Raw genomic sequence first — 13,329 nt, forward strand, 5'->3', positions numbered from 1 at the left:
ATCAGATCAAAGCTTTTTTGATCCCAAATCAGGACCCAAATAAGTGTGCAAAATTTGGGTACGATCGGTTATGTCTACGTTTTGCGCATCACTTTTGAAGTTTGTATGGGGTTTTACATGGGAAAACACCCTTTTTTGCATTTCTCTTATGACAAGCTCGAATTTTTCTAAAACCATGTAACCGATAAAGTGAAAACATAGCCTAGGGTGTTCTGAAAAGCTTTGTAGAAGACCGCGAAGTGATCTGATACTTATAAAAAAAGCTATAGCGTCGGCATTGCTTGGCGATACAGCATGATTTTGTTGCTATTGTTATTTCTTTACATGTTAAAACATAAACACATGCATGCGGTTCGTTGGTTATAACTATTTTCACAAGCATCGGATTTCTTTCAGTCTTCAACAAAGTTTTTCAGAACATCCTAGGCTATCATTTTACAGTATCGGTTTAAAAGCTTCAGACAAACTTTTTCAACTTATGACAAAAATGCAAAAAAGGATATTTGCTTATTCAAAATCCCATACAAATTTCAATTGCATTGCGCAAAGTGTAGACGCAACCGATCGTGCTCAAATTTTGCACAGACACTCAGGACCCGAAACGGAACCAAAAAAGCTTTGATCTGAGAAAACGGTTCCGATGACCCACACTTATATACATTTTCCAGTCTAAACATAGAACTACGCGTGTCTGCAATCAACGTTACAATCATACCTGGACTAAATAACAAAACTACAGATATATCGTATAAGGTGATGCTACAAAAAAATGTTCATAATATATACCTACATATGACGAAAATATCAAATACAATCATTTCAATTTTCATGTCATGCACCCGGCTACAACTAACCCATCGAATGTCATGGGGAAAGAGACTATCAAAGCGTGATATCCGATCCTGGTGTTCCTGTACGTTCGTTGTAGAGTTCGTCATCGCTGAACCATCGTCATCGACGTTTTGCAAGCGATTCCGTATAGAACAACGTTCGTACCAAGACGACGGCGGCTAAATCGTTCGTCTGTCCATCCGTCCGTTCAGTTGGTGGTACGCTACTACTATGTAATAAGATATGCGCAAAGACGTCGTCAACGACGTCGCGAAGTAAGTCGAGCAACAAGTTATTCTTTTCAGTAGCGTAGATCAAATTATTCGTATTCGTTCAATGTATGTACATCATTCGTCATTGCGCATCGCATCGGTTGTGGTCATCGTTGATTAGGTCAGTCAGTCGGTTGGACTTGTGATAACAGGTTGAAACGCAAACAACCCCAACCAACCTTCCGCGTAGTGGAACGTACCTACCTTCGTATAGCAAAGTGCTGTAACCCGGCCCCGCCATCAAGTAGCCGCGCAAGTGGTGGTCGTTGTCGGTCGTCCGTCGTCAAATATGTGATAACAGTTAATCGACGACATCGTTCACGGAGTGTGGTGTGGTGGCAGTGTAATTCGTGGAAACCGGAGCCGTTGTGGTGGAATTGCACGTGTTGACGGACGTCAGCTATCTACCTCACTGGTACGTGACGATCTTTGGATATCTGCGTCGTGGGTTGTGTGATCTATTGTTCAATACAGTGCAGTGATTGTCGATTCGTCATCCATTCGTGCCCTGTTAGTTGAGCTACAAATATCTCTCAAGTGTATGTCAGTGGTGTTGTGAAATGAAGCTAAAGTTTGTCGATTCGATTTTTACGACTTGTTTTCCGCTTCGAATGTGATGTTTCTTTATTATTTTGCTTGCGAGAGCTGGAATTTTGTTCGAGTGCGGTCGTTCCCATACTCATCGTGTTCTCCGCCGATGACGGCGAGGTCGACCGAAAGCGAAAACCGAAAAAAAATACGCCAACACACTTTTTGCCGGTATGTATGTAAATACTGCAGTGGTTCTCAACCAGGGTTGAACTGGGTTGCGAATGAGGGCTTTTCTCTGAATCGAAAACCTAATATCCATTAGTTTTGAAAACCAAACAGCAACAAATAAATTCTTTGAATTGTGGAAATGAAGTTTTAAAAGTACATCGATCACCAACTTTATCATACTTTAACAATAATTAATGTGTCCATGCGTATCAAGAAATTCGTCCGTCTCAGACCATGCGTCCGTCCATCAAACGAGGAAGTGTCTTTATTATGCAGACTGATCAGTAGCGGAGCAGCCGGTAAGCGAGCTCCACTGGACTAGCTGATATCCCTCTATATATCGTCAACAACCGCGTCTGGTGGTGCGGTTTGTTGTTCTTTTGCCAGTCTTTGCTTTGATCGCGGACTATCGTCTCTCTATCTCTATCATATGCGCGCATTGCGTTGGGCACGACTCGGTCGGGTGAGGTATGTAAAGCGTTGTGGTATGCGGCGCAATGCATATACCTTCCTACCCAGGGAAGTATGATGACCTGACCGCAACGCAAGACGGAATACGAAAAATCTAGCCACTCCGCTAGTTTGAGCTGGGGTGGGTAATTTGTAGAACTTGGGGGGATTTGATTTGTAACGAATCGTGTGAAATTGATTTCTTTAGCTACCTTCTGCTGTACGCTTGAAGTTATATTAATTATATTCACCATCGAGAAGGTTGAGTGCTTTTTAATATAGGGGTAACTCTCGCTGAGACCGTCCCACTATTTACACCATGTCTTCAAAAATGTATAAGGTGACGATTTTCTGAAAGTCCTCCCCAAAAAAGTAAGGAAAATGCATTTGTTTAATGAAATTCGTGGACCCCCCGTTAGTTAGCGCCACAAACATTTTGGTGAACCCCTCGATTTTGGTCAATTGTTGGCTCATTTAAACCGTTATAACTCAAAAGTTTCGCCAGAAACCACTTAAAAACTATAGGTTGTTGGAAAGAGAAAAGATAGAGGTACTCTTTGCAGTTATGAAAAGTTTGGTCGGCCATATTGATTTCGGCCGCCATCTTGAATTTATGTACCAAAACATTTTTTTCACCATGTTGGCAACCACCGATTTTCAAAATTTTTACGTCAATCGAAAGCGGGGACATTTTTACACAACATATCAAAAATTTAGAGATGTATGTTTTTCCTATCAAAAGTTATCTGCACTTTTGTAAATCATGACACGTTTTCTCCATACATTTCCATGCGCACCGGCAATGAGACGCAACAGCATCAAAGTTGGCGCCTGCTTGTATACACAAACGCACCTGCAGCAAAATTAGGGCAAATCGGAGGTTCGTTCTCATTTTTAACTGTTTCTCAACGATGCGGGCATTGCTTTTTAAACTTTTTTGGTGTTTTGAAAAGCTGAAACTTTCAACTTTTCATTAGTGGATTCAGATTTAGAGTAAATGTTCGTTAACACTGTGAAAAAACGCTGCATTTATGTAAACAATCAGCACCTGACCCAGTGCGCAAAAGTGGCATGATTCACAAAAGTGCAGATAACTTTTCAAAGGAAAAAGATACATCTCTAAATTTTTGATATGTTGTGTAAAAATGTCCCCGCTTTCGATTGACGCAAAAATTTTGAAAATCGGTGGTTGCCAACATGGTGAAAAAACAGTTTTGGTATAAAAATCCAAGATGGCGGCCAAAATCAATATGGCCGACCCAACTTTTTATAACTGTAAACAGTAGCCCTATCTTCTCTCTTTTCAACAACCTATAGTTTTTAGGTGGTTTCTGGCGAAACTTTCGAGTTATAACGGTTTAAATGAACCAACAATTGACAAAAATTGAGGGGTCCGCCAAAATGCGTGTGGCTCTAACTAACGGGGGGTCCATCAATTTGATTAACCAAATGTATTTTCCTTACTTTTTTGGGGAGGACTTTCAGAAAATCGCCACCTTAAACATTTTTGAAGACATGGTGTAAATAGTGGGACGGTCTCAGCGAGAGTTACCCATAGCTTAATTTGACTAAGACGTGACGTCCATAGCTGAGAGCGCGCACTGGGAAAACTCAAGGATGAGAAAAGTTATATTTTTTTCAAGAGACGGCAAGGTAACAAGTCGCTCATAAGCTATATTTGTACTCAATACTTTCCACAATATGACTCGTGGGCTACCATGAACGTTAGCTAAACCAGACGAACAACCTCATTGACCCTAAAAATGGCAATGCTACACAGAAAGAAATTCTGCAAACAACACGTGACGTAAATATTAGAACATTTAAATTTCAATTTAATGCATTTCGATTTTACATAAAATGCTTTCTTACACGCAAAGTTGTAAGCAAGCTTTATACTGCAGACCACCTGTAATTTTTCAATCCGATGTTGAATTGTGTTGAAAGCGGTTGAGGTTATTTTGTTACAGCGAACTCCATGTAACAATTTTGAACTGTGCAAGCTTTAACATTAATAAGATGTCATAGAATAAGGCATGCATACGAAATGTACAGCTTGAGCTTGAGCTTGATTGACCGCCCGTAGATGCTACACGGTCAGAAAATTCACTCATTTTGGAGCTAAAGTGGGACAACTCAAAATTGAGTAAATTTTTTTTCCAGCGATAGCGCTGGCCCAAGTGCGAAAATCTCATCAGTTTAAGCCGTATAATATTCTTGATTATGCGAAGAATATTATACGGCTTAAACCAGTTGGATTTTTGCACTTGGGCCAGCGCTATCGCTGGAAAAAAAAATTATTCATTTTTTGAGCTGTTCCAGTTTAGCTCAGTTTTGTGTGAATCTTACTCATTTTAGAGTAACATTTTCTTAGCGTGTACTCCAGTATCGCCAGACCAACTACACTCACACAAGAACCAAGGAGATTATCTGCTTGGGACTAGCAGACATCTTCAGTGTGTGAGCGATGGGAATCTTGTATTTTTAGGTGACAATAGCGCCTGCCACGTCAGGTTGCAGGTCAATGTGGGGAAGGGGAAGGAAGTGATGATTGCAATCGTTTGTATCCACATCAGACCGAATATACCTCTGCGTCTGCACAAACTCATGCGAATGTCAGAGTGTTGGTGGGATAAGGTTGGCAGAGGGTTCACACATTGGAGTGTGGATGCCAGGCGTAAGGTGGAAGAATTGTGTGTCTATTATTCTTTATTATTCTTTATTAACTGTGCTATGAAAGTTGGAAGGAAGGGAAACGGCTTTTCAACCGATTCTGGTTCTAGCGATGGCTATGAACATATGAATATACATGAGTAGTATGGATTACTGCACGAATTTATTCTGGCCTGCTTACTCTCACACGAAATTTGATGTTTGAGAGGTGTCGGCACCGCTCAAACATCAAATTTTCTGTGAGAGTAAGCAGGCCAGAATAAATTCGTGCAGTGGACCATATATATAGAGGATAGTATAGAGAAAGTAGATAAAAATATACAAAGTAGAAGGAAAGGAACGGGCCAGGGACTGATCCCAGGACTTTCTGCATATGAATCAGAAGCGGTAGCCACTAGACCACCAAGCCCGTCTGTAAGGCATGAATACAAATTGTAAATTGTATAAAGCATTAATATTATGTGCAGAACTGGCCTATATTCAAATTCACGAAAGCTACTATAAAATTAAACCAAAATTGCACAGAAAGAAATCCTCAAAACTATACTGCCGTGAATTGCAAGTCAGTCCCATCTGTAAAAAGTAGGCTTTGAGAAAATGGACTCTGAAGTTTTCAAATTTGATTTTTATGTGAAACTTTAAAAAATCGCCATGAATTGAAAACTTCAGCGATCATCATGAAATTTTCACACATTTATTTCAAACGTGAAAATGTAACAGTGAAAAATATAAAACTGGCTAAAACAGTGTTAAGTTTTGTACTGGAAGGTACACAAGTTCGTAGGGACTGACTTCCCAAGCAACACGCATGTTATATATTAGTTACGACAGCGCAAGTTTTGGTTGTATAGAAGTTTATTTGACGTTCTTTCAACACAATGTTGAAATTACGTAAAATTAACTTCTATACAACCAAAACTTGCGCTGTCGATGCTCTTATATAACATGTGTGTTGCTTGGGTTGCGATTACTTTTCATTATAAGACAATCTGACTTGGTATTGTTTTTTAATTTTACTGAACAAACTATGTATTTTTATTCACGCAGCTGAAAGATCATCTCAAGAAAGATCGAAAACGGTCATTAACTCATTTTTGTCCAAAATTCAGATGGGACTGACTTGCGATTCACGGCAGTAAACTTGACGCTTGAACGTTTGAATTTCTATTTAATTTTATTCAATTTTACATAAAATAATTCCTTGTACGCAAAATTGTAACCAAGCTCCATACTGCAAACAACCTGTAATTTTACAATCCGAAGGAGATGTTGTAAGCGATAGAGGTCATTTTGTTACAGCTTTGTAACAATTTTGAACTGTGTGATCCACCTAGCGGTGATGGTGCCTTTCTCGTGCCTTCAAAAAACCATTCCATTACCAATTTTATCTAAATAAAACTGTTCTTCACTCAGCACTTCCATTTTATAATCAATATTAATTCGGTTGATTTGATGTCCTTTGGCGTCATATGAAAATTAGGCAAAGAAAAAATCTCGTGTAACTTGTGAAAACGACCAAACTATTTTGCAAACTAACACATTCATGCCGTTTTAGCGCCGAACCGTATCCAATGTTGTAAACCAATACCATTTTAAATTGCGGGAAGATTCTCGTTCTCTCTCTCCTTGACGCAACGTTTCAACTGGGATACATCCTGCTCCTCAGCTCAGTGTTTTATGAGAACTCATAAATACTAACCCTAGTAGGATGTCAATATGACCCAGACAGGCTCGCAGAACGTACACTACGTAAATGGTTGCTTTCGACTGTGGGAACTTTAGCTGGGAAACGTGATATTCTCGGCCTTTGCATTCTTAAAGAGCAGCGAGAAACGATATTCTCTCTACATCCGACGGTTTCGGTAATATATTTTACCTTTTTCAAGGATTAGAGGTTACGTTCTCTTGTACACAGCATTACTATACATTAGGGTGCCAATGAAAATCGAATTTTCGAATTTCAAAAACGGGTAGTGCTCAAAAGTTTCGTCTCCTCAAAAAAAGTCCCCATGCAAAATTTCAGCTCAATCGGACTTCGCTAAGGGGTGGCCCAAAGCGGTCAAAGTTTGGCTGTTTTGAAACACGAAAAATATCCCAAGGTAGGGATACATGAAAATTACTAAATCGAAAATTTTTTTTTGATGCCAAATGCCTTAAAAGTGCATGAAACGTCGAGATCTGGTGTTATCTCAAAAAATTTTTTTTGGAAAAAATTGACTTTTTGGACTTAGAAAATTTTTGAGTTGGGGGAGTGAAATTAATTTGAAATGGAGGAATTGAATTTAGTGGCTGAAATATTCATAGCAATAGTACTGGAACATGTCTTATATCATCGTTGGCAACTGTTAGCTTATTATATATCATATATCGTTAGGGTGGTTCTCTTATTTTGCATTAGGGTGACCCTTTTTGTAGAAAATTTTAAAAAATAAGATAATAGTATTAAAAAATCTCTTAGAAAACTGAAAGTCATTTTCAATGTTGAATATATGTAATATTTCATTAGAGTGGCTCATTTATTTTTAATTAGGGTGGTTCTGTTGAGATGAAAATTAAGAACAAAAAAATATTTCCAGAAAATATACCACTCATATTTTTGTATAGTTTAAAATCATGATCCTTTATTGGCATGTAACACTTTGTTAAGATATTCCTAGACCAACATGTGAAAAGGGCGTAACTACCATTGCCAATTTCTGCTTCTCATGTCCCTGGATTCTTTTACCAGTAACAGATAGAGCTGACTCTCCTCTATATGTTAATGGGAAAAGTTTGCATAAAATATTGAGATACGCCCAGGATGGACGAGAAAAGTAAGCGTTTGCAATGGTTGTTCCGCAACACAAATGTTGGTCCAGATTGTTATTATGGTTTAAAATAAGGAATAATAAACTGATTTTAAACGTATCCAAATTATGACAGCTTGATAGGCGATGATGATGTGCAACAAAAGTTTCCTGTTTATCTTTTCTAAAAAGATTCTTGGTCTTGGGCAGCTTCATTTCCGAAAATACAGTTACGTTGCTGGAGAAAGAACAACAGTAGGTTGCTTTCTATCTATCTAAACAAAATATACCTTAGCTACAAGATTACCATATAGCATACCGAAGTGGTGAGTGAACCTAAACTCTAACGTGATACAAAAACATACAAAAACATTCGTTGGAATTAAACACACGATGACAAAAGAAAGGAAGATCACTGCTTTCCATAATACGAGATAGATGGGATGGCTGGTTCATCTCCTCGAATTTTGATGTTTTTCGGATAACCAACCGAAATGGTATATTCGACATACGTAATGTCTGAAGTTCATAGGCACAAACATGTTTGATAGCATCGCTCAAAATCTACAAGGCTGTTAACGAAGAAATTGCCAAAGCAGTACATAAAAGGTTCTTGAAACATCTGCAGTTTTTGGATAGTAATCGCAACATCTTTTCAGCCATATTTTGATATCATATAATCAAAAAGTGTGTCTGGTAAATCCATAATCGCATCAAACGACATTTCTACACTTGAACTGCACTCATTTGTACAAGGCAGTCAGCACACAAAAGAATTATTGCACAGCGAAACATTTTTTTTTTCTTAGAAGCGAACTTATTAAAAAAAATAAATTTTGGTCTGTCTCAAAAGCAAACTTATGTGTCTCTGACAGTTTTTGGGTCGCTGAATCCGAATCCGGGCTCAGATTTGCTCTAGCACGTCAGGATTTTGAGCTATACCTCAATTTATACGGCAAAATATGTGATTTTGGGCTTTTTTTTACTGCAATCCATTAAGTATGGAAATTATGTTTTAAAGCAAGTGTAAATTCGTCGAATAACATCTAAACTAACGATTTATGCCATATATTTCGTTTAACCTAAGTTTGCGTTTGAGACAGACCAAAATTTAATTTTTGTTTCGCTGTGTTATGTGCTCTCTCTCTTCCGGAATGCTTGTTGGAAACTGATATTACGCAGAGGAATAGCAAAAAAGAAAATGGAAATAAAAGTTCAAAAAAAATCAGATGTAATTTAAGAACATATATTCGATGTAATGTACCAAAAACCTATCAGCATGAATTTAGTAAATATCACAAAACCGTTCCCACTCGTTCGTAACGTCCCTTTTACTACGACCAGGCTTGTTCGCACTGAGCGTATGAAAATTATGCTCTATTGATTTGCACTACCGAAATCATCGTATTTATTAAATATTCCTATCTTAACTGATAGATGGATGTTGAAATAATTTAAATGTCTTTTCGAACTGTCAAAAAACCGCACCGCAGTACCACACTGAGCACACGGAGAGAATTTCACTCGGGTGAATTTTAACGCTCCTTGCGGAACTGCGAGCATAAATTTCATCCGCTCAGTACGAACATGCTTGGTCATGACCATTGCAAAAGTAAATTATATCTGCAAATACCCCATTAATGAAAAAACAAAAAACAGTTTACTTTTCAAACCAAACTCTTTTTCCTCATAGAAACAGCTGAATAAATGTTTAGTCGAATTTTTGAATTTAGTCTCACAAAACTTTTCAAAATCTTACAATGAGATGAACCTCTCTAGTAAATTAATCTCTTTAGTAGTCCGTACCACAATATTTAATTCTGTAGATAGAAATAGGTTTTAATCACTTTGTGATTAAGGAAATAGAACGAGAGGAGAGATAATAATTAGAGAATATCTCATTATAGATAAGTCACCGAAAGATTTGTAGGAAATCATGGCTTGAAGCTATACGAAAAATATTACCTGGTTGAATTTTCTGGAAGTATTTTTTGATCTTAATTTCCAAGAAAAATAAACAACCCTAACGGAAAATACAATTCAAATACAAATACTATTATCGTTTTTTTTATTATTTATTTTTCTACAAAAAGGAGCACCCTTATGCAAAATAAGTGAAGCACCAAAAAAATAAACAGATTCAAAATTTAAAAAAGAAAATAAAATATTTCATGAACAATTGGGGATACGCCCGGGAGGGACAGGAGAAGCAGAAATTTGCAATGGTTGTTGCGTCCTTTCAACATGTTGCTCTAGGAATATCTTAGCAAAGTGTTACATGCCAATAAAGGATCATGATATTAAACTATACAAAAATATGAGTGGTAAATTTTCGGGAAATATTTTTTTGTTCTTAATTTCCATCTCAAAGAACCACCCTAATTAAAAATAAATGAGCCACCCTAATGAAATATTATATATATTCAACATTGAAAATGACTTACAGTTTTATAAGAGATTTTTTAATACTATTATCTTATTTTTTTAAATTTTTCTACAAAAAGGGTCACCCTAATGCAAAATAAGTGAACCACCCTAACGATATATGATATATAATATGCTAGCAGTTGCCATCGATGATATAAGACATGTTCCAGTACTATTGCTATGAATATTTCAGCAACTAAATTCAATTCCTCCATTTCAAATTAATTTCACTCCCCCAACTCAAAAATTTTCTAAGTCCAAAAAGTCCATTTTTTTCCAAAAAAAAATTTTTGAGATAACACCAGATCTCGACGTTTCATGCACTTTTAAGGCATTTGGCATCAAAATAGTTATTTATGCAACAAGTTGCAAAATGATGATTTTTTCAGCACGAGTCGTACATTTATCCAACGAGGCTTGCCGAGTTGGATAAATACGACGAGTGCTGAAAAAATCGAGTTTTGCAACGAGTTGCATACAACATTTTTTGTAATTACGAAAAATACCCATTCAGTATGATCTTTTCTTGGTACACAAACATGCACGTGGTACCTGTGCGACCATCCATGCTCGGCAGTGCAGTTTTTTTTCCGATCAGGTAGGCTATGGTATGGTGTAGCCTGTGAACGAGATCCCGTTGTCAAACAGTAGTGTGTGAGGTTCGCAAAAGTCGAAAAAGTAGCTTCAGCAGCTGCTTTTTCGCCCGATTTGCAGTCCGGTTAGGAATAAAAACCGTTCAAATTGGGATTCCAGCTGGTCAATTGATGTAATAACAAGTTGCTGAATCTATGAAAGATACTGAAGTTTGTAAAAAGTGTGAGCTGGCAAAGGTGCCGAAAAGTGCTACTTTTCAGCACTCTTAAGAGTGCCGAAAAGTAGTACTTTTCGGCACACTTGCATCAGTAGTGAAAAGTAGGCCATTTTTGCACACTTCAGGCAATTGAAAAGTGTAACTTTTTAGAACGTAATTACAAAAAAAATTTTCGATTTCGTAATTTTCATGTATCCCTACCTTGGGATATTTTTCGTGTTTCAAAACAGCCAAACTTTGACCGCTTTGGGCCACCCCTTAGCGAAGTCCGATTGAGCTGAAATTTTGCATAGGGACTTTTTTTTGAGGAGACGAAACTTTTGAGCACTACCCGTTTTTGAAATTCGATGGTCAAATTTTTCCCATACGTTCCATTGGCACCCTACTATACATGTACAAGAGAACGTAACCTCTAATCCTTGAAAATGGTAAAATATATTACCGAAACCGTCGGATGTAGAGAGAATATCGTTTCTCGCTGCTCTTTAAGACTGCAAAGGCCGAGAATATCACGTTTCCCAGTACACTACGTACGTGGTGCGCCTAGCCTAACATCCTAAGATCCCCCACTGCCAATGGCTATTTGCATAGTATAAGGTAAGGTTGAGATTAATGTTGTAGATTTCCTGCTTGGATTGCTTCAGGAATTGCTGTGCGATGTCATCCATCTCTTCATCCATTAGTAACCCTTAAGGCATTCGAGGTGGGATTCTTCTAGAAATTCTTGTTGTGATTCCTTCACGAATATTTGCTTCGTTTCTTGTAGATATTTTTGATAGTGTTTCTCCAAGAATTCCACCGGAAATTCTTCCAGAAATTCCTACGGGGATTCTATAACGATCTATTCAGATGTTTCTCTTTAAGATATATCCAGGCATTCCTCCTGTGATTTCTCCAGAAGGCTTTCTTGAGATTTTTCCTGGAACTCCTGCTGGGATTTTTCCAAAAATTCTTGCTGGTATTCCCTGGTATTATATAAATCCTCCTAGAATTGCTACGTGGATTTATCCAGGGATTTTCCTAGAGGTTTTATCAAAAAATCCTGCTGTGATTTCTCCATGTAGTTAAATCTGATTTGATTATTCCAGGAATTTCAGCTAGAGTCCTATAAGATCCCATTCAGATGTTTCTTTAAGAATAGTTCATGCATTTTTCTTGTGATACCAACACGGATTCCTCCAGGAACTCTTGCTGGGATTCCTCCAGAAATTCTTGCAGATATTCCAGCAGGACTTTATCAGGCATTTCTGTAGATATATCTGCAATAATTCCTCTATGAGCTACTCCGTGCATTCATCCATGAATAAATCCACGCATGGCACGAATTTCCCAAATGGAGAAGAACGTGCCTCTGAAGTCAATCTACTGATGAATGAATCTAGGGAATAAATCTAGGGATAAGGATACCTTCAGGGATCGTTGTAGGAAATTCTTAAAATGTTCCTCTATAAATGCCTTCAGTTATTACTTATATAGGAATTTCTCTAGACATTTCACTAGGATTCCTCTAATAGATTTCCCAATCGGACATCCTCTATCGATATCCCGGGAGTTCCTCTTGGGATTTTTCAGGGATACCTCTTAGTATTCCTACACGAAAATCTCTTGGTGCTTCTGAAATTCTTTCAGAAATTCTTGGAAGAATTTCTCCTGGAACTGATCCAGGAATTTGTCCAGGGGTGCCTCTAGAGATTTCTTCAGAGATTGCAGAAAGGATTCTTTCAGAATTGACATATAACTGGAGCATACCAAAGTCAGGTATCATACCAAGACAAGGTATTGGTCAGTTATCCAGGTATTGAAAATAACTTATTTTGTGGGTATTGATAAAATACCCCAACGAGTTATTGATTTGGTGTTGGGCGTTGGGGACTGCTTGTGATATTATTGAATTATGGACTGTCAAGATGTATATGATATGTTGTGATTCTTTAGACAAAGAGTGCAATTTTTTGTCCATCTATTCATGAAATTTTAAATTTTGCCTGAAAAACTTATGACCGTTTTTTTGTGCAATTACTTAACAAAAATCACCGGGTTTCCTAAAGAAAACCGTCGACTGAATTCTAGCGGAATTTCAAAACTCTATAAATTGCAGAGCCAAAAAGTTCCTAGTAAATGTGTTTGTTTTTTTTTCTGTCTATTGTTGTTGAAAACATTTTGAAGGATTTTCTATATAGTTCTTGAAGGGATAAACATATTTTTTCGAAATTTCGAAGAATTTATGATTTTTTGAGTTTGATTTTACTTAGACAGCTTACGACTTACTCAAATTGCCTAGAACTCCACAAAAAGTCGGTGCCTTAAATCTTGGGCCCCC

The 13,329-nt window shown here is 37.5% G+C and overlaps 1 protein-coding gene across 2 annotated transcripts in view; it reads left to right on the forward strand.

The window, feature by feature from the left end:
- Positions 1-1,111: 1,111 nt before the first annotated feature.
- The window catches only part of LOC109421938 (vanin-like protein 2), a 54,690-nt gene continuing 42,472 nt past the window's right edge, over positions 1,112-13,329 (forward strand). The window contains exon 1 of one of the 2 annotated variants that reach the window (XM_019696571.3): positions 1,112-1,862. The gene's annotated coding sequence lies outside the window, so the exon portion shown is untranslated. The remainder of the gene's footprint in view (positions 1,863-13,329) is intronic. The other variant, XM_019696572.3, reaches the window with a different exon arrangement.

Source organism: Aedes albopictus, chromosome 3 (genome assembly GCF_035046485.1).
Source record: "Aedes albopictus strain Foshan chromosome 3, AalbF5, whole genome shotgun sequence".
Lineage (NCBI taxonomy): Eukaryota > Metazoa > Arthropoda > Insecta > Diptera > Culicidae > Aedes > Aedes albopictus.